At 47.3% G+C, this 17,878-nt stretch overlaps 1 pseudogene; it reads left to right on the top strand.

Annotated features, from left to right (window-relative positions):
- Window positions 1–15,864: 15,864 nt before the first annotated feature.
- Window positions 15,865–17,556, top strand: LOC120684793 (annotated as a pseudogene).
- Window positions 17,557–17,878: the final 322 nt, after the last annotated feature.

A 17,878-nucleotide genomic window follows, 5' to 3' on the forward strand; every position in this document is an offset into this window, starting at 1 on the left:
CGACGTTGGTAGCGGGAACGTGCTCCCAATAGCCCCTGGACGGCAACGGCACCGCAATGATCCTTTCAGCCCTCCCGACCAGTGCCACCGCCGGAGATGAAGCAATAGCTGCACTATGTGCCTCGATTTAGTCTAAACATGTCAACTAGAACTTGTGATGAACTACTAGTACTTGTAATGGATTATTTAAGTTTGTAAGGAATACTTGTGCTTGTAATGGACTATTGACCTTGTGATGGACTACTGGTGCTTGTAATGGACTATTGACCTTGTGATGGACTACTGGTGTTTGTAATGGAATATTTGAGCTTGTCATGAACTTCTGGTGCTTGTAAGGCACTACTAGTGCTTTTCCTACTAGTTGTGTTAATGGCTTCACATTTTGTGACTTCACAGCTATGGTTTTTGCTTTCTATTGTGAAAATCATGTCATCGATTTTTGCATACTATACACTGGCCTAGAAGTAGCAAAGCAACAGCAGGGGAGGATGGAAGGGAGAAGGAAAGTAACAGCAATGCCTTGTCTCGTTTCTGGATGGCACTTGTCGCGCCACCCTGGATGGCGCGACAAATCTGTGCAGTCACGCCACCGGGACACAAATGCAGGCCTTTCTAGGCATCGACACAAGCTGGCGCGGCAGAACGCCCTTGACGCGCCATTCATAGTGGCGCGACAATAAGGCACCGTCAGGTTGGCGCGGCAGAACTGTGCTGTCGCGCCAATGGTAGAGGCGCGACCGTACCTCCATGCATAGACAAGACCCCTGCTGTGATCCTTGTGGTTTTCGTTTGGTTAAAATAGGGCGGCATTCTTTAAATTGTCATACTATTTTTTATTTTCCGTGCCAAATACATATATTGCATAGACGATGACCCAGCCTTTTCAGTTACTAGGCTTTTCAGTTAATAGGCTTTTCAGTGAATAGGCTTTTCAGTGCTTTTCAGTGAATACGCTTTTCAGTGCCTTTCAGTGATTAGCCTTTTCAGTGCCTAATCCTTTCAAGCGCGTCAGCCAAATTAATTAGACTGGACTAACTGCGCACCATTTCTTGAGTACTATAAATGGACCCCAAGCATCTCCTTCCTGCTGAGCAGTATAGCTAGCCATCGAAACAAAAACTGAGAGAAACCATGTCGTGGATGCAAGGACCCATCGATCCACCTCCTCCGCACCCAAGCTTAGAAGTAAGAACCAGAGCATTCTACGGTGCCCACAATGCCCTTCCAGTTCAATTCTGGCCACATTGTCATCATGGAGACGATGCTGTTGTACAGGTCTACGAGCTTTTTGGGGATGCGGGACGACGGTTCTTCCGTTGCCCTCACTACAAGGTTATTTCATATCTATGTTTTAGGTCATGTTAGACAATTTCTGTAAACACGTACCAATCTAACTCACTTTGATTGAGCATAGACTTCAGATTGTGGGTTCACTTACTGGATTGATGGTGCTATGGAAGTTCATGTTCAAGAATACATACGTCACCTGCACGTACTGAACCAACAAAAGGATATAGGGGGGGGGGGGCAAATGGCCGGCGGCGGCTTGAGCAAGCCTCTCGGCTCGGGCAGGAGGGGGAAGAAAGGAAGGGTGGGGGAGGAGGGGGCCTGCGCGGGCCGAGGACATAGCGCCTGTCGCGCCAGGCGGGGTGGCGCGACAATCTTGTCGCACCATTACATGTGGCGCGATAGGCGTGACCACATCACCTACCTGCGTGGCTCGCCGCAACCCCCCTGCCAGCGTGGCTCGCCACAACCCCCTGCCAACGTTGCACGCCTGTCGCACCACCCGTACTGGCGCGACAGAGGCTAATTGTCGCGCCAGTACGGATGGCGCGACCAAACGGGCTATGCCGTGCAAATAAAGCGGCACCCGGGTTAAAATTAAAATATTATTAAAAAAAGGTTAAAAATAAAAAAAATCCATTCTCTGTGTACCGTTTCTTCCTGTCAATTCTGACATAGGAGCGGTATATTAGTGACATCATATTTGGTAGGTCAAATATAATTCGAATTAAATACAACATACCGATGCAATGCCTGGGATGTCGAAATAGCCTCCAGAGGGAAGTCTTGCAATCTTGAGAACTACCTCTTAACACGGTGCGGTAAGTGGAGCTCGACTATGAAGTAGAAAATCAAAGGCACACAAGTCCTCCACAGTTCTGTATCTCTTCTGCAAATGTCACTAAGTCCCAAATCCTCCAGCTCGTCTCGACTGTACGGTGTCCAGAATATCTATGTAACACGCAAGCATTAGATATTGTGAGGACTAAAGTATTTATTTAAAAACCCAGGATGCAGATTAGTACCTGATTTTGTGTGAGGCAGTCTAGGTCGTCCATGTAATGCATGTAGCGGCGTAAAGGATCCCCTCTGACAGCTCCAATGTTCTTCCAACAGTAAGCAACGGTGGGCCTTGACCCAGGACCATGGTGCGGCCATGGCTGCAAACGGAGAAAAGTTAGGGTTAAGAACAACAAATAATGTGCACTAAACTCAAAATTAAATTGTAAGCCAAGAATTACCTCTAGTTCTCCACGGTATGGCCGGCCGACTGGAAACCGCTCCCAAATCCAGATTTGCAGGAGGTATGCACAACCTCCTAGGTTCGAGTCGTTGCCAACATGCCGACATGCGTCATAAAGCTGCCGGTAAAGCCAAGCTAGTCTTGCCGACCCCCAGCTGTACTGAGCGATGTTCTCCTACTGCTGTCCCAGAATTGGAAGGACCATCCATGAGATGGTGTTCCCAGAATCATCAGGAAACAGGAAACCCCCTAATAGGTGCCACAACCACACGCGAGCATACCGCTCTACAGCCTCCTGAGGTGCTCCCTGAGGACAATGGTTGAAATTCTGCTTCAACCAAGCCGAGCTAACCCCTGAAGTCTTCCTATCCTTGACTCCCTCATGTGGTTCTGGAGGTCGAATCCCAATGTGTGCCTCCACCATATCCCTCCAACCATCAGTCTGAATCATGCCGATCACTGCATTGCCCTCTAAAGGTAGCCCGAGAATCATCGCCACATCTTGCAAAGTGATGCTGACCTCCGCGCAAGGTAAATGGAATGAATGTGTCTCTGGCCTCCATCGGTCCACAAAAGCAGTCAGAAGAGGGGCATCCATAACTGGGAGCCCAGCACAGACAACACGCGCAAGAGGAAGCATCCCGGCCCAGCGAAGGTACGGCTCGTACCGCTCATCCCACCGAAGTGGGGAGTGGGTACGTGCGCGGAGGGGCTGCAGCGCCTAATAGCATAGCAAACGAGTCGTTAGAGGGCAGGAAAAAATTATATAAATTGAAGTACTTGGTAAAACAAATACTAACCTCCCCACGGTCAACTAGGACGTGTGCTCGGTGCTTGGAGTCGTAGAACGTCTCCAGTAGGAGGAACCTGGGGTGCGCCATCCTGCAGTGACAAATCAAAACTTGATCAGTTAGAACCAATAGAAAAATGAACTCTATTTTAAACAATGAATATAGACGATCAATAAATATTATTGCAACAACGATTGTAGAGTAACAATAAACTCTAATTAAACTTGTATTGCTAATTATTATTCATACTAAGCACAAACATGTGTTCTATGCCTTCTTCTCTTACTCGGGTTAGGTTGGGACATTCTTTTTCTTTTTGATTTCTTTTTCTTCTTACACTTGCACTGAGAACAAAATCTATGGCACTTGGAGCAACGGTTCTGGCTCCTGTCCTCATCGAAATCACCGGTGCCATAGTCCGCACTAGCCCGACCTTGCGACTCGTCCATGTCACCTTTGAGCCTTTTCTTCCGCTTCCTTCCTTTTTTAGGTTTCAATAGCGACGCATCCGGCACATACTCTAGTCCCTTGTACTCTCTCCTCCTATATTTGTATCACCTGCACCTCTAACACCATAAATCATTCTTTCAGGGCCGTAAGGTGCTGCAAATTGGTTCACCGATCTATCCTCAGCATCCTTCAGGTGTTCCTCCACTATTAGTCTCCATTGTTCACCCTTATCCAACAAACTCCGGCCTTTACCCCATCTATCGACGAAGTACTCATTCAACTTCCCGAAGGAGTACTCTACAATGCCTGCAATAAGTCTTGACCGAATACCTCTAAATATATTATTTAATGACTCAGCATTGTTCGTGGTCATGATACCGTATTGCTTCCCCCCTTCATCATAAGCAAGAGCCCATTTATCCTTGTCAACCATCTTGCCTTTCAGCCACTCCTTGGCCGTGTCATTCATTTCCTTCTCCAAATCTGCAAGTTTTTCTTCAAAAGCTTTCTGCGTGCGCACTGAACAAAGCAACTTTAGTTTCCCAATTAGTTCCTTCTTTTTCTGACGCCTCCACATGTTTGCTGTAAAGTGTCGCATGCACCATCTATGCACAAGAGGGGGAAATCTATCCATGTGCTCTTTAGCGCAGTTTAGGAGGCCATGGTGCCGGTCAGAAATCATACAAACTTGCCTGGAGGGACCCAAGACATACCGCCGCACCAGCTTCATGTACTAGGACCAGCTGTCGTTGTTTTCTCCTTCGGTCAAAGCAAATGCTAACGGAACTAGTTGTCTCTCTGGATCCACCGCAACTACCATCATTAGTGTCCCCTTGTATTTACCCGTCAAGAATGTGGCATCCACGAGGATCACAGGTCGACAATGCTGGAATGATTCAGCACACTGGGGAAAGCACCAGAACACCCTTTGTAAAACGTGCTTGTACACTCCGTTGTGAGGAAGCATCATGTTTCCCGTGTGTATGAACCATCTAATCCCTGTATTGTATAGGGACATGCCCATCAATACTCTGGGCACCCTTGCATATGACTCTAGCCAATCTCCCCAGCAAAGAGCTATAGCATGCTGTTTTGCATGCCATGCTTTCGAGTACTTCAGCCGGTAAGAACACATGCCGAAAATTGACTCCATAAGCGAAGGAACTGATGTGTCGTTGTCCTTTCGAACAATACCAAGAATGCGATGTGCTAGGTAACGTGCCGTGCACTGCGCGTGAATTTGCTTCGGTCTCGAGGATGCACATGTGTGAGGCTATATTATTCTGGTGATTTTCCACTGACCTGTGCCTCTAACAATATGTGACCATACACCCCCATAGGCACCCCTGCTTGCATAGCACATCGTACCGTACGCTCTTGTCCGAATGAACCACATTAAATGGACGACGATGACGCACTGCATAATCAGCCAAGAAAAACTGCAACTCTGGAAGTGAATTGAAGTTTATGCCCTTGCGAATCTCTGGACTGTCACTATCAATTACAGACTCGCTTTCAAAGGTATATGAGTCACAAATGGCTCTATGGATCCTACTAAGATCCTTAGCATTTGAAACGGCAGGGACTTCAATGTGGGCTAGCTTCATCATGCGCAACTCTTCAGCGGTATAACTAAATCATGTCTCAGCATTATTAACAGCCTGACCCATTGCCCCATCCCTACACTCCTCATCACCACTTATTTCCTCAACACTAGAGCTGGATCCGTCGCCATCATCATTTTCCTACTCTGCTTAGGGCGCCCTAGCATTACCCTCCGGTTCTTCTTCCCCGGTGGCTTCATCATCGTCCTCATTATCACTACTATCGTATTCATTGTCCTCTGAACCTAAAGAAACATCATCATCCTCTCCAGCACCCCTATCATCCTCCTCCTCGAAGGTACCATTGTCGAAATGATCGCAAGCGACGGCCATATCATAATCCGCAACAAATTCACTAGCACAAGTGAGATTTAGGACATCTTCTACAACAGTTGACTCTTGAGTTATATTCTCAATACGAAACGGAACTTCATCTACTATCCCAACTGGTTCTTGTGATTAGATGTACGGGTTATTTCAACAACAACCTCCCAATAAACCACATTTGCACGCGCAACTATATCCTTGTACTTCCTCCAATGCATCTTCGATTCCAATGTCAGCATAACATAATGTGCTCTATCTTTACCGCAGTCAAATCTGCCCCTCAGAGTTATTTCATCAATGCCACAAGAATGCTTTGAAACAACTCGGTCTACCAAATCCTTGAACGATGGAGAACTATCGAAAAGTTCTACATCCTCTATCATATTCTCAAACTCTCCATTTTCCTTAACCATACCCCCGTGAAAGAACCGAACTAATTCGTCCATGTCTAGGTATATTCAGAGATCTAAAAATATGAGACAAAGCTACTATTAATTACAGCAGCAACAAGTACTCTATAATACTATGTGCCTAAATATATCGACAGAAATGTGCTCATTAATCTTATATATGAAAAATCTAAGCTCAACAAATATTTACAGCCTACATCTGCTAATGCTTAAGTTGCTAAAGAAAAATCTTAGCTCAACTCATTTCATTTGTGCCCAAATCTATGCAAACACCACAAAATTTCCAAGCTACTTAGTGCTTACTACAAGTTTTACGAGCATTCACATGATTAAAGAGGTTGCAGTGTGCAAACAAAATGAAGAACTACTACAATGCGCACATGTAAAAATTCATGAACAAGTAGTTAATATTGGCTTCACAAAGATATTATTTTTCTCTCTACTCAATCCTACAATACCTATTAATCGGTGCATGCACGTGCTACCTCACATCCAAATCGCGAGCAGATAAACATCTACATGTCATCCAAACATCTAATCATGACTACCCTATCAACTACAACACTTTTCCTTAAATCAAAAACCAAACACTAATCACCATGAACCACAAATATCTACTAATGTGCATGGTTAAACGACGAAATAATTAGGGAAATACCTTCAGGGGAGGTAGGGGAACGATTCCCCCCACTTTACCCCCTCCAAAACGCCGGATTTGGAGGGGATGGGGGGCGACGCCGGCGGCGGCCTCTCTAGAGGCGGAGCGGTCGGGAGGAAGAGAGGGAAGAAAGGGGTGGGGGAGAAGGGGCTGGCGCGGGCCCATGACATTAGCCTTGTCGCGCCAGCCCGCACGGCGCGACAAGACTTGTCGCACCAATGCATGTGGCGCGACATAGCCGAACACGTCAGCACCCACGTGGCGCAGGTCCAGGTCACAGCGCTAGCGTGGCATGCCTGTCGCGCCACCCGGACTGGCGCGACAGAGGCTAATTGTCGCGCCAGTACGGATGGCGCAGCCAAACGGGTTATGCCGTTCAAATAAAACGGCAACCGGGTTAAAATTAAAATATTATTAAAAAAGATTAAAAATAAAAAAATCGGCCCTCCCGCTTCCCCGGGCCACGATGCGCCGGCGGACCCGGCCGCGGCGCCCGGCGGCTCGGCGATGCCCAGCTTGGGCACCGCCACTGCGGCCACCGCGTCGCCAAGAAACTTAGCGGAGGAGGAACCATGGCAGCGACTGGAAGCTGCGGCGGCTCGCCATCCTAAAGAAATCTTGCAAAACTCTCTCGCAGCTCGCCCCCTTGCAAAACTGTACAGAAATTTGGAGAATTCCAAAGTACAATACGATCTCGTGTTCCCTCCGCCTCCCAACTCCGAAGTAGAATAATCTCACTAGCTAGTAGCAGGCCGGGTCGCACGTGGGCTGCTACGAGCAGCAAGCCCACAGCAGCAGACCAAGGCACAAGGCCACCACACAAGGAGGACTGTGCAGCCCACACGCAGGTTCAATGTTAGCACAGTAAGTTTTCTCTTTTTCCCTTTCGTTAATCTCTAGCTAGTTATTTACTGCTTTCAGTTTGGTATAATTAGTTTTAGTGATTTAGTTTTTGATCTCACCTTCTTAGTGAAATCTTTGCATGCTAAACTAGATAGTTTCTAATTTAGTTTCTAATCCTGATTTTTAAGTTAGTTCAAGCATGCTTAGTCAGAGGATTCGAGAAGTAGTTTGGCTATTCCTTTGGTACAGTTTTTCTTTGCTGTGTTTTCTCCACTGCTTCCGCTTTGAGTCAAGGATTTCTAACCGTATCTAGATGAGCATGTCACCAGTTGACTCGTGTCATCCTGGTGATTAGAAGAGAGGGTTTGTGGGCAGTGAATTGGAGTAATCATTTTCGCTATTTTTGAAGGCTCACATTCACCCCCTCTGGTCGCCTGCTATTCCGATTCCACAATTGGTATCAGAGCCGGTTAGGATCACTCCTTTCCTTAACTGATTTCTGTGATCCATTATGGCGACCCATGAGCGTACTTCTTCGACCGTCCCTCCCTACTTTGATGGAACTGATTACATATACTGGAAGACTTGCATGCGAGCCCATCTCATGAGTAGAGGAGCAGGGGTTTGGGAGATTGCTCAGCATGAGACTATGCTATTCCTCTTGTTCGCGTGAGTCAAGATGATAATGATAAATACTATGCGAACAAAAAATCTGTTGACATCTTGCTTGCGAGTTTGTGTCGCACTGAGTTTGATCGAGTTGATGATCTTATTCTTGCTAATAAGATTTGGTCCACACTTTAGAATTTCCATGAGAGAACCAATCAAGCTAGTGAAGTCTCGTCTGTTAGAGACTTATCGCCATGAGTATGAAACTTTCTCACATTTGCCCGGCGAGACCACTGATGCCTTTTTCCAGCGTTTTCTTGCTACCGTGAACAAATTGAAAGCAAACATTGTTGTTTTGCCTTACACTGATCATGATCAAGCTTTGAAACTCTTGCATTCTTTGGATCGAGATGTGTGGGGTACAAAAGTTGATTCTATCATTGAATCTGCAGGATATGAAACTCTTTCCACTAAGAAGCTTTTCTACAAGCTAAAGTCAACAGAGGTTGACATGAAGCTCAGTTCAAAGCATGCAAACCCGACTGATCCCCATAGTTTGTTCTCATGTCAGGGCCAGAACGGTCTTCTTTTGCTAACAAATCAAGCATGTCTTTTGCCTTGTCTGCTTTGTTGTCTGTTTCAGAGGAGCAGCTCGAGGTACTCGAGGACGAGGAGCTTGCTTTGATCATAAGGCAGTTCATGCACTTCAATGACAACCACAAGAACAGGCGAAGAAACAACAACACATGCTTCGAGTGCGGCACGCCGGGTCACTTCGTCGCTGATTGCCCCAACAAGAACAAGTGGAAGGGCTGATACGACTACAACAGACAAGGACAATGACAAGAAGAAAAAGAAAAAGTACTACAACCGCGAGAAGAAGCAGAAGTGCAAGAAGGCCAAGGCACGCGCTTTCATCGCCTCTCTCAGCGACGTCGACTCCGACATCGATGACCACGAAGATTCAAGCACAAGTGAGGAGGACGACGACTGCCTTACTATATAGCAAAAAATGTAAACTAACTTAATTTTTATTTACAAATTCTCACCTTGGACCTCTGGTCCGTCCGTTTGCTTGCTCTACTCCAGCGCGCGGCACGCCTCCTGCTGGTGGCGGCCTCTACTGCCGCCGCCTGCTCGCCGCTGGCGCAGGCTGCGCCCACGCAGCCCTGTGCGGGGCTCGCTCCCGACCCCGCCTGCTCGCCCGCCCCGTGCCCTGCCTCACTACCCACATGTCGCCAAGCTCGCTTGCACCATCGTTGCCGACGCCTCACCTGCCCACCGCCGCAGTCATTTTCCGCCGCCTCTCCGCAGAGAGAGAAAGAGAGAGAGAGAGAGATGGAAAGAGGGAGGGAGAGAGAGGGAGAGAGAGAGAGGGTGCGGTGAGAGAGAGACCCATGAGGGTAATAATAATTGGATCTCATCGCACCGTTAGACGAAGATTGTTTTCGTCTTCCCACACGACGAAATGTCCAGAAATTTCATCTTGCCGATGGACAAAATTATATTTCGTCGGCTGGGTCAACGAAATACTCCGACCCACATACGAACAGATAATTTCGTCCAACCGGTCGATGAAATATCTTATTTTCATGTACCGGGCCGACGAAATTACATTTCCATCTACTCAGTAGACGAAAATACCCTAGTTTTGAAATTGCCTAGCTTCAAAGTATTATTACCTAATTTGAGTTAAAAATCATATTAAAAAATTACTGTTTTACCAATCTTTAGCTTGATTACAACTACATAGGTCTACTATAGTTGCTCATTCAGAGCTATGGGAATGTCGTGCCCAAGTCATTGACCTTCCCTTGCTAGCTCATAAAGTCATAATTATTGGTGTAAATCTCTCATTTTTTGAAGTAAATTCTCTCCTGAATGTAACAATCTAGTTTCCTTCATCTCCCCCTCCAGCTAGTCCCAAATTTGTTCTGTTCCTCTTGATTTGCCTTGTACTCATTTGATCTCTAGTCAATTTGTTTATGTGGAGCGTCTGGCCGAGTGCAACTGACCAAACCGTCTGCACAATCCGACTGCGGACCGGACTAGTCCCCCATTTTCTTGCTACTGTAGGTTGAAACAAGAATGCTTTCTTATTTGTATTTCTCAGCAATATTTGCTATTTTCACCCTTGCGGATTGAAATGGATTAATTCTTGCTATGTTGTGCCGAAGAGCTTGCCATCCTCCATAGGAGCAAAGCTGTCTGCTAGTTGCCATTCAATTATTTTATTCCAAATCTGAAGCCATATTATACGAGAACCATAATTTTATCATCGATGTATCATAATTTCTTTCTGAGATTACTGTAGCAATATTAACTCCAAAGTTGGCTATTGTAATTCTGCTTATATAATGACCTGTCTGTGCACTGGTGAAGGATCAGTACCATTCTGTTTGTTGGTGGATACACATTATTACTTCATTTGTTTGCAAACAAGTATATGAGAGATGCAAATCTGTTAAATTTTGGCCATGTTTAGTTCCAAAAAAAGTTTTCTACAGTACTCATCACATCGAATTTTTAGACACATGTATGGAGCATTAAATGCAGTTGAAAAAATAACTAATTACACAGTTTAACTGTAAATGACAAGACGAATCTTTTTGGCCTAATTAATCCATAATTGGGCACTAATTATCAAATAACAACGAAAGTGCTGCAGTACCAAAATTCAAAAAAATTCGCGAACTAAACACAGCCTTTACTGTTTTACTAGTTGATATGTTCAGTTTTATCATTCTACGCAGGATCTAGTTCCCAGTGCATCGCAAGATGCCAATGGCCTGCCGCGATGAGCTTCTGGTTGAGCAGGAAGCACTACTGCACTAGAACTCGTCCTGCACAGGAGGCTGCACCAGAATTATTGTTTACTTGCTATACAACCCGATCAATGAGGCAGAAAAATGTTGAAAAACTCCAGTATATTGGATTATAGTAATTTGGGCATTCATTTATAGTTTGAACGATTGATCACTGTTTATAATAAATTACCAGGCTGCATAGTACACGATTCTCATAATTTGTTTGACCTTCACTGACCTGGCACAGTGTGGTAAATTAATCATATAATTTACTACTTTTTTTTCAACCATTTTGATTTCACCGGGTTCTATGGTTGTCATTGACTTATCTGGATTTCAATTCTATGTAGCACAAAACTTGAATCATGTTGGAACCTGAATTTTTTATTAGTAAATTCATGGATTCAAGTTACTACGATTTTTGTTATTACTATAACTAATGAACGCCATAGTTAGTAAGTGTCATATAGTAATTTACTCATATAAATTACCTGCTTGTGCACTGCTGAAGGGAAACTCCATTTTGTTGATAGGGACATGCTCATTTTTGCTTCATGTGTTGGCAACCAAGTATATGAGAGAAATGCAAATCTGATAAGTTTTGAGGTTTTTTGCTAGTTGATTGCAGAATGGCTGAAAACTGGCATAAATTTGATTGCTGGCTAGCATGAAGCTCCGGTGCATCTGGAGTCTGGACGTGCCATTGGGTTACTGCAACCGACCTCTGATGAGCAGCAAGAAGTCAAGAGCTCAAATTTGTACTGCATTCATGAGATTTCTCTAGAAATATTATTTAGCTGCTATACCACCCCATCAATGAGGCAGGGAAAATGATGTGCTTCTCAGAGCTTAAGAAAGGCCAGTGAACATGTTATGATGCCGTTGTCGCCAAATTAAGTTGGTTGTGGTTTGGAGTGTTTTTATTTGTCAAACATCTACTATGGAACATGTAAATATAAACAACTATTATCTGTGCAGGGAGTTTGGGCCACTACTACAGAACAGGCCTTTGTTTCAGGCCATTTGTCCCGGTTGCCTTTGGGCCCGGGACAATATGTGGCTTTTATCTCGGGTCCAACAGCTAGCCGGGCCAGCTGGGGGGACATGGGTCTTTTGTCCCGGTTGGAGGCACCAACCCGGACAAAAGGTCCCCCTTTTATCCCAGTTGGTGGCTTCACCCGGGACAAAAGGCCCAACCCTTTTATTCCGGTTGGTAACACCAACCCGGACAAAAGGGTGACCCTTTTATCCCGGTTGGTGTTACCAACCCGGATAAAAGTCTCCTCCACGTGACAGTTCAAAAGGAAGTTATTCTATACTGAGTCACATGTACTACTTAGGTGAGTTGGCAAGGAAACAATGCACTAGACAAGAGGTCTTGGGATCGAATCCCGCGGGGTGCAAAATTTTTTTTAGCGTGTGGGATATTTTGTCCCGGTTCTGCCACCCGGGACAAAAGCCTCCAGCCTTTTGTCCCGGAAGGCGAATCCCGGTTCCAAAACCGGGACAAATGGCCCTGTGGAACCGGGACAAATGGCTGTTTTTGTAGTAGTGGGCCATGCTAAACATATGTTATTTTGCATCCTTGTTTTATAGTACACTCAGTATATAAAATTATACATGTCTTTGATTTCTGAAAAATTAAAAAGGTGTAGTAAGTCTATTATATTGGATTCGAGTGAATTGGGCACTTTGGTAGATGCATTTGTGGTAAACTGATGACATAATTCAGATAAAATTGTGCAAATATTGAAACACTTCTTAACTGCCATAGTTTTTTATGTTCCATTCCAAGAGACAAATGCATCAGTGTGTCTGTGCGACTTTACTCTTCACTATATATACTGTTTCCTTGGATAACCTTGATGCCAAATTGTGGTAGCTCTTAAATTCTTGCAACTGTTTATGATCAAGTCATTTTTGTCTTTATAGTAATTGGTTTATCAGAACTGGCCAACATCAAATTGTTGTAAATCTTCATCCCAATTACCTTCTGAAGCTATTTGGATCCTTGTAAATATTTCATCTTAAATTATCTTCTCATTATAGTAACTGGTTACCTTTGGAGCTAAATTATGGTAATGCCTCATGGTCTCTAGTCATTCAAATTCTCGAAACTATTTTGTGGTGACTCCACATTTATCATCTGTCACATACATAGTTTGTGATAATGAATTCTCGTAACCGGTTTTCTCCACTTGCATGTGCACATAAAAAAATATAATATCTGATTCATGGTTTAAATATTCCCGTAAATGTTGTGTACTTGCATGTATGTGCAGACAAGTAGCTCATGTTTTGTCGTAATTGTGCAGTACGTCCACTCTCATATGCACAAACATACGAAAACAATGGGCGGGCATGCTTTGTTTAATAGTAAATGCAACGTTAATCACGGACTAGAAGTAACTTTGCGTGCTTTTTCTACGGATGCTCCACACATGTAGCTGGTTGCCTCTTGGCTCGATGCCTTGAAAACATTGGCTAGTAAATGGCTCGCTTGCAAAGCTCGGCTCATATTAATTCGCACTAATTAAAGGGACCGTGCCCTCAGCGCTTAAAAAACGGGCCCAGACATGGCGCCGGATTGGGATCGACAGTACGGAACCAGCATGTCTGGCTCGTTGGATAGACTGGCCATAGAATAGCCTATTCTATAACCGGCTACAGAATATACTCTATAATGTATTGTGGGGGATAGGGCATGCAATTTCTACAGTTAGATGTTGATTGCCATCGCAGCCTGCTGCCCCATTTTTCTTAGGGAAAATTCGATTCATGCCATCACAACTCCGTGAATTTGAGTTTCACGTTGAAAATCATGCCACTCAATGGCATGGATTTCAACATGAAATCCAACTTCAAGAAGTTGTAGTGGCATGGATCCAACTAACCTTTTTCTTATTGGGCATATTTTGTGTGATGGAGTCCTCTGTTTCACTCAAATTTTCAAAAACTACGTTTGAGTAATTTGAGGGTATATCACATTGAGTGATGCAATGCCCCCAAATCACCCGAGTAAGACATAGGCATCCTATTTAAAAGCACCTGGACCTTTTAGTTATTAACTGCTACTAAACGTCTCCGGAACCTTCCATCTAGTATTATCACGTACCTGGTTCAATTCCCATTGGATTTTGTGTGGTGGACAGAAAGATATTTTTCTAGCTAGAATGATCTAGTGAAAATATATGATAGAACCATGCTTGCTTCGCAGGTACTAACAGAAGCATTTCCGTTTTTTTTAAAAAAAGAGGAATTTGCACCAAACCCATTGAGGTTAGGGATCGAATACCAAATAATGACTCTTTATAGATCATTCTTGTGCACATGAGTACGAGACTTCCGTGTTAATTTCAAACTCACGTTAACACTATAATTTTTTCTAAAAAAAATTCGAAGAACATCTTTGTTGGCGGCTGCCGGCCGGGAAGCTCACACGTCACCGGTGAATGTCAAGACGATGCCAGATGGAGAGAGCGCGGGTATATATCTAGCTGTCTGTGTAGAGGACCTTTTCTAAAAAACAAATAATGATCTCCATGAACATCAAATCAACCTTGCCCTCTCGAGCGGCCTCGTCCCTTCCACTCCCAAGCACCGCGCCACTTCCCCTCCCCAGCCTCACCGCCGCCTAAGAGGGTCGCTGGAAACCCGGCGGCCGCAAGGACGGCGGCGGCGAGGAGCTCAACAGCTTCTCCTCCGATTTCCCCTCACCTTTTCCTTTCCACTTCTTCTAGATGTAGATCCAGTTGCCATGGGTGGTGGTGGTGGCGGCGGCGGCGGCTCAGGCGTCTGCGGCGCAGCGACGCGTGTGTAGATCACCGCGGTGGGGGCACAATGGCCCATGGCACGGGTCCCCATGTTGGAGGTATGGCGGCCGGCAGCCAGCGGCTGCCCATAGGGGTGGCCCGCACGACGCGGCACGGGCCGTCGTGGTCCGGTGGTGGGGAGCGGGTCTCGCCCCTGCGCGGCCGGCGTGCTTCGCCACCGGCTGCGACGGCGGCGGTCCAGGGCTCCAGCGGTTCTCGCAGAGTTTCTCTTCTTGACTGAGCTCAAGATTGAGGATGTCTCTTCACTCTGGTTGCCCACGCATGGGAACTTGCCTCTAGTTGCCGCCACCCGCCGGGGTCCTGCTTGGCGCTCATCGTGTTTTGCTTGTTGGTATGTAGGTTTTCGGGCGAAAGCTTTGCATGTGCCAGTGATGATGGTGCCTGTGGGTATCATTTTCCTTGTTGAAGGCATTACCGTGAGGACCTCAATCTGAAAGGACAGATCCAGGTGAAAACCAAAGAACCGATTAAGTGGTTCGGACGGCGGCAGCATTTGATGTTGCTCTCCTCTTGAGGCGTCGTCCTCGTCTTGGAGTCCTTGATAGCAACACCATGGGCGACAGGAAGGCATGAAACCATCGACGATTCTTACATCAAGAGTTTCTAAGAAGACAGTTGATGTGAGATTTATATTATGATATGAGGACCAAACAAGGTTAAAGGAAGGACATAGAAGAAGATCGAAGCTTAGTCTTTAGCTTTCTTTCTTGTTTCTTCTTTCTTGTCTTTTGTGTTCCTCGATTAGAGGTTTGGAGACTAGAGGTTTGGAGTCTAAGTACTCGTGTAAACTTCTGGCTTTGTGGCCACATTTGTCCTTTTACGGCCGTAGACATTCATATTTGAATGTTCAAGGCCGGAATTTTTCCTTAATCTAAAAAATCAAATCAACCTCCATGTCCCAAGCAAAAAGTAGAATTCTTTTCAACCAACCTCCATTAACATCAAATCTAACTAACGCACACCAAACATTTGGTCCCTAGTCCTTACCAGTCATCACCCATATGGCCATATGTTGCTGATGCTTGAAGCATCTCTAAAGTCCAAACCAAACCATTGCCCTCCCACCTCACAGGACAGTGAGTACTGGAACTACTGAGAGAAGGAAAAAAAAAAGAAAGCTAAAACACATCGACCCACACCGCCACACGCATGCTCGTCCTTCGCCGCCCACCCTAGCCAGTCCATCGCTCGAGCAGGATGACGAGCCCCGTGATCGCGCGGAAGGCCAAGCTCCGGAACCACCTCGTGTCCGCCAAGGCGAAGCTCAAGCACCACGTCACCCCGCGCCGCGTCGTCCTCCTCGCCGCCGCTTCGTGCTCCGTCTTCCTCATCCTCCTCACCCTCCGCACCCTCCACTCCGCCGCCAGAGCAGGCGCCGAAACCACCAAGGCCGCCGCCGCAGCCTCCACGCCCGCGGCCGCCGGCGCCGGCGCCGCCCACCACGCTCAGCAGCAGCCGCAGCCGCAGCAGCGCGAGTCCGCGAAGCTGCCCGCGTCCGTGACCGGGGCGCTGGTCCACTACGCGACGTCCAGCGAGACGCCGTCTCGGCAGACGGCGACCGAGGCCGGCGCCGCCGCGCGCGTGCTGGCGGGGCGCGCGCCGTGCAACCTCCTCGTCTTCGGGCTGGGACCCGACGCCGCGCTCTGGGCGGCGCTCAACCACGGCGGGCGCACGCTGTTCCTGGAGGCGGACGCGGGCCGCATCGCCGCCGCCCGCGCCGCGCACCCGGCCGGCGTCGACGACCTCCAGGCCCACCCCGTCGCCTACCACCACCACCAGCACGCCGCCGCCGCCGCGGTCTCCGACGACGGCCTCCTCGCCCTGGTCCGCAACTCCTCTGACTGCGCCGCCGCAGCCTCCCCGCCGAAGCCGCTCTCTGTTGGAACCGGGCCGCCGACGCACAGCGTGCCCGCCACACACCCCAGGCCGTCGGGCCGCCACACACGAGCCCGAACACGCAGCAGCGGGTTTTAGGTCTGTTGGGCCGACACTCCCCCCAAAAAGCTAGCCCATTAGGGGGTTGCAGCCTCAACCTTATAAACCATGCTTGCCCACCCACAACTCACAATGTGGGACTATTCCCAACAATCTCCCCCTCACACATTGGGTCGAGACTTGTCTGAGAATGCACTGGGCCGACCTGAGCTCTGATACCAAATGTTGGAACCGGGCCGCCGACGCACAGCGTGCCCGCCACACACCCCAGGCCGTCGGGCCGCCACACACGAGCCCGAACACGCAGCAGCGGGTTTTAGGTCTGTTGGGCCGACACTCCCCCCAAAAAGCTAGCCCATTAGGGGGTTGCAGCCTCAACCTTATAAACCATGCTTGCCCACCCACAACTCACAATGTGGGACTATTCCCTCGCCGGACAGCCTGGAGCGGTCGCCGTGCCCGCTGGCGCCGCGGGGCCTGCCGGCGGCGTTCTACGAGGCGGAGTGGGACGTGATCATGGTGGGCGCGCCGGCGCCGGGCGCCATATACACGGCCGGGGTGGCGGCGCGGGCGCGGCGGCCGGGGACGGGGGAGACGGACGTGCTGGTCCACAGCGTGGACGGCGCGGCGGCGGAGAGCTTCGCGAGAGCGTTGCTGTGCGAAGGGTACATCAAGGAGGAGGCTGGCAGGCTCCGGCACTTCGCCATCCCTAGCCACAGGGACAAGGAAGCCATGCCGTTTTGCCCTTGATTGAGGTGATGATCATCGATTTGCTGATGATGTTAATAACAGGAGCTATTAAAGAAAAAAAGAGAGGGACATTCATAACATTGATTTTGAAATTCATAATTTCTTCTTGTGGAACAACTTTTGACGCTACGTGATGTGTATGAGATTTCGTAATCTAATTTGTCAATGATTGTGTACTCAAGGATGACAGAATGAACATCCATTAGCACACGCCTTTGCCAAGATTTAGTTATTATCATCATTTTGGGAGCACAGATTTAGTTGAGAATATGCATACGAAGATATGACTAGATTGTATCTATACTATAAAGGATGACCCACTCTAACCCAC

The sequence above is a fragment of the Panicum virgatum genome, chromosome 8N (genome assembly GCF_016808335.1).
Source record: "Panicum virgatum strain AP13 chromosome 8N, P.virgatum_v5, whole genome shotgun sequence".
In the NCBI taxonomy this organism is placed as follows: Eukaryota; Viridiplantae; Streptophyta; class Magnoliopsida; order Poales; family Poaceae; genus Panicum; species Panicum virgatum.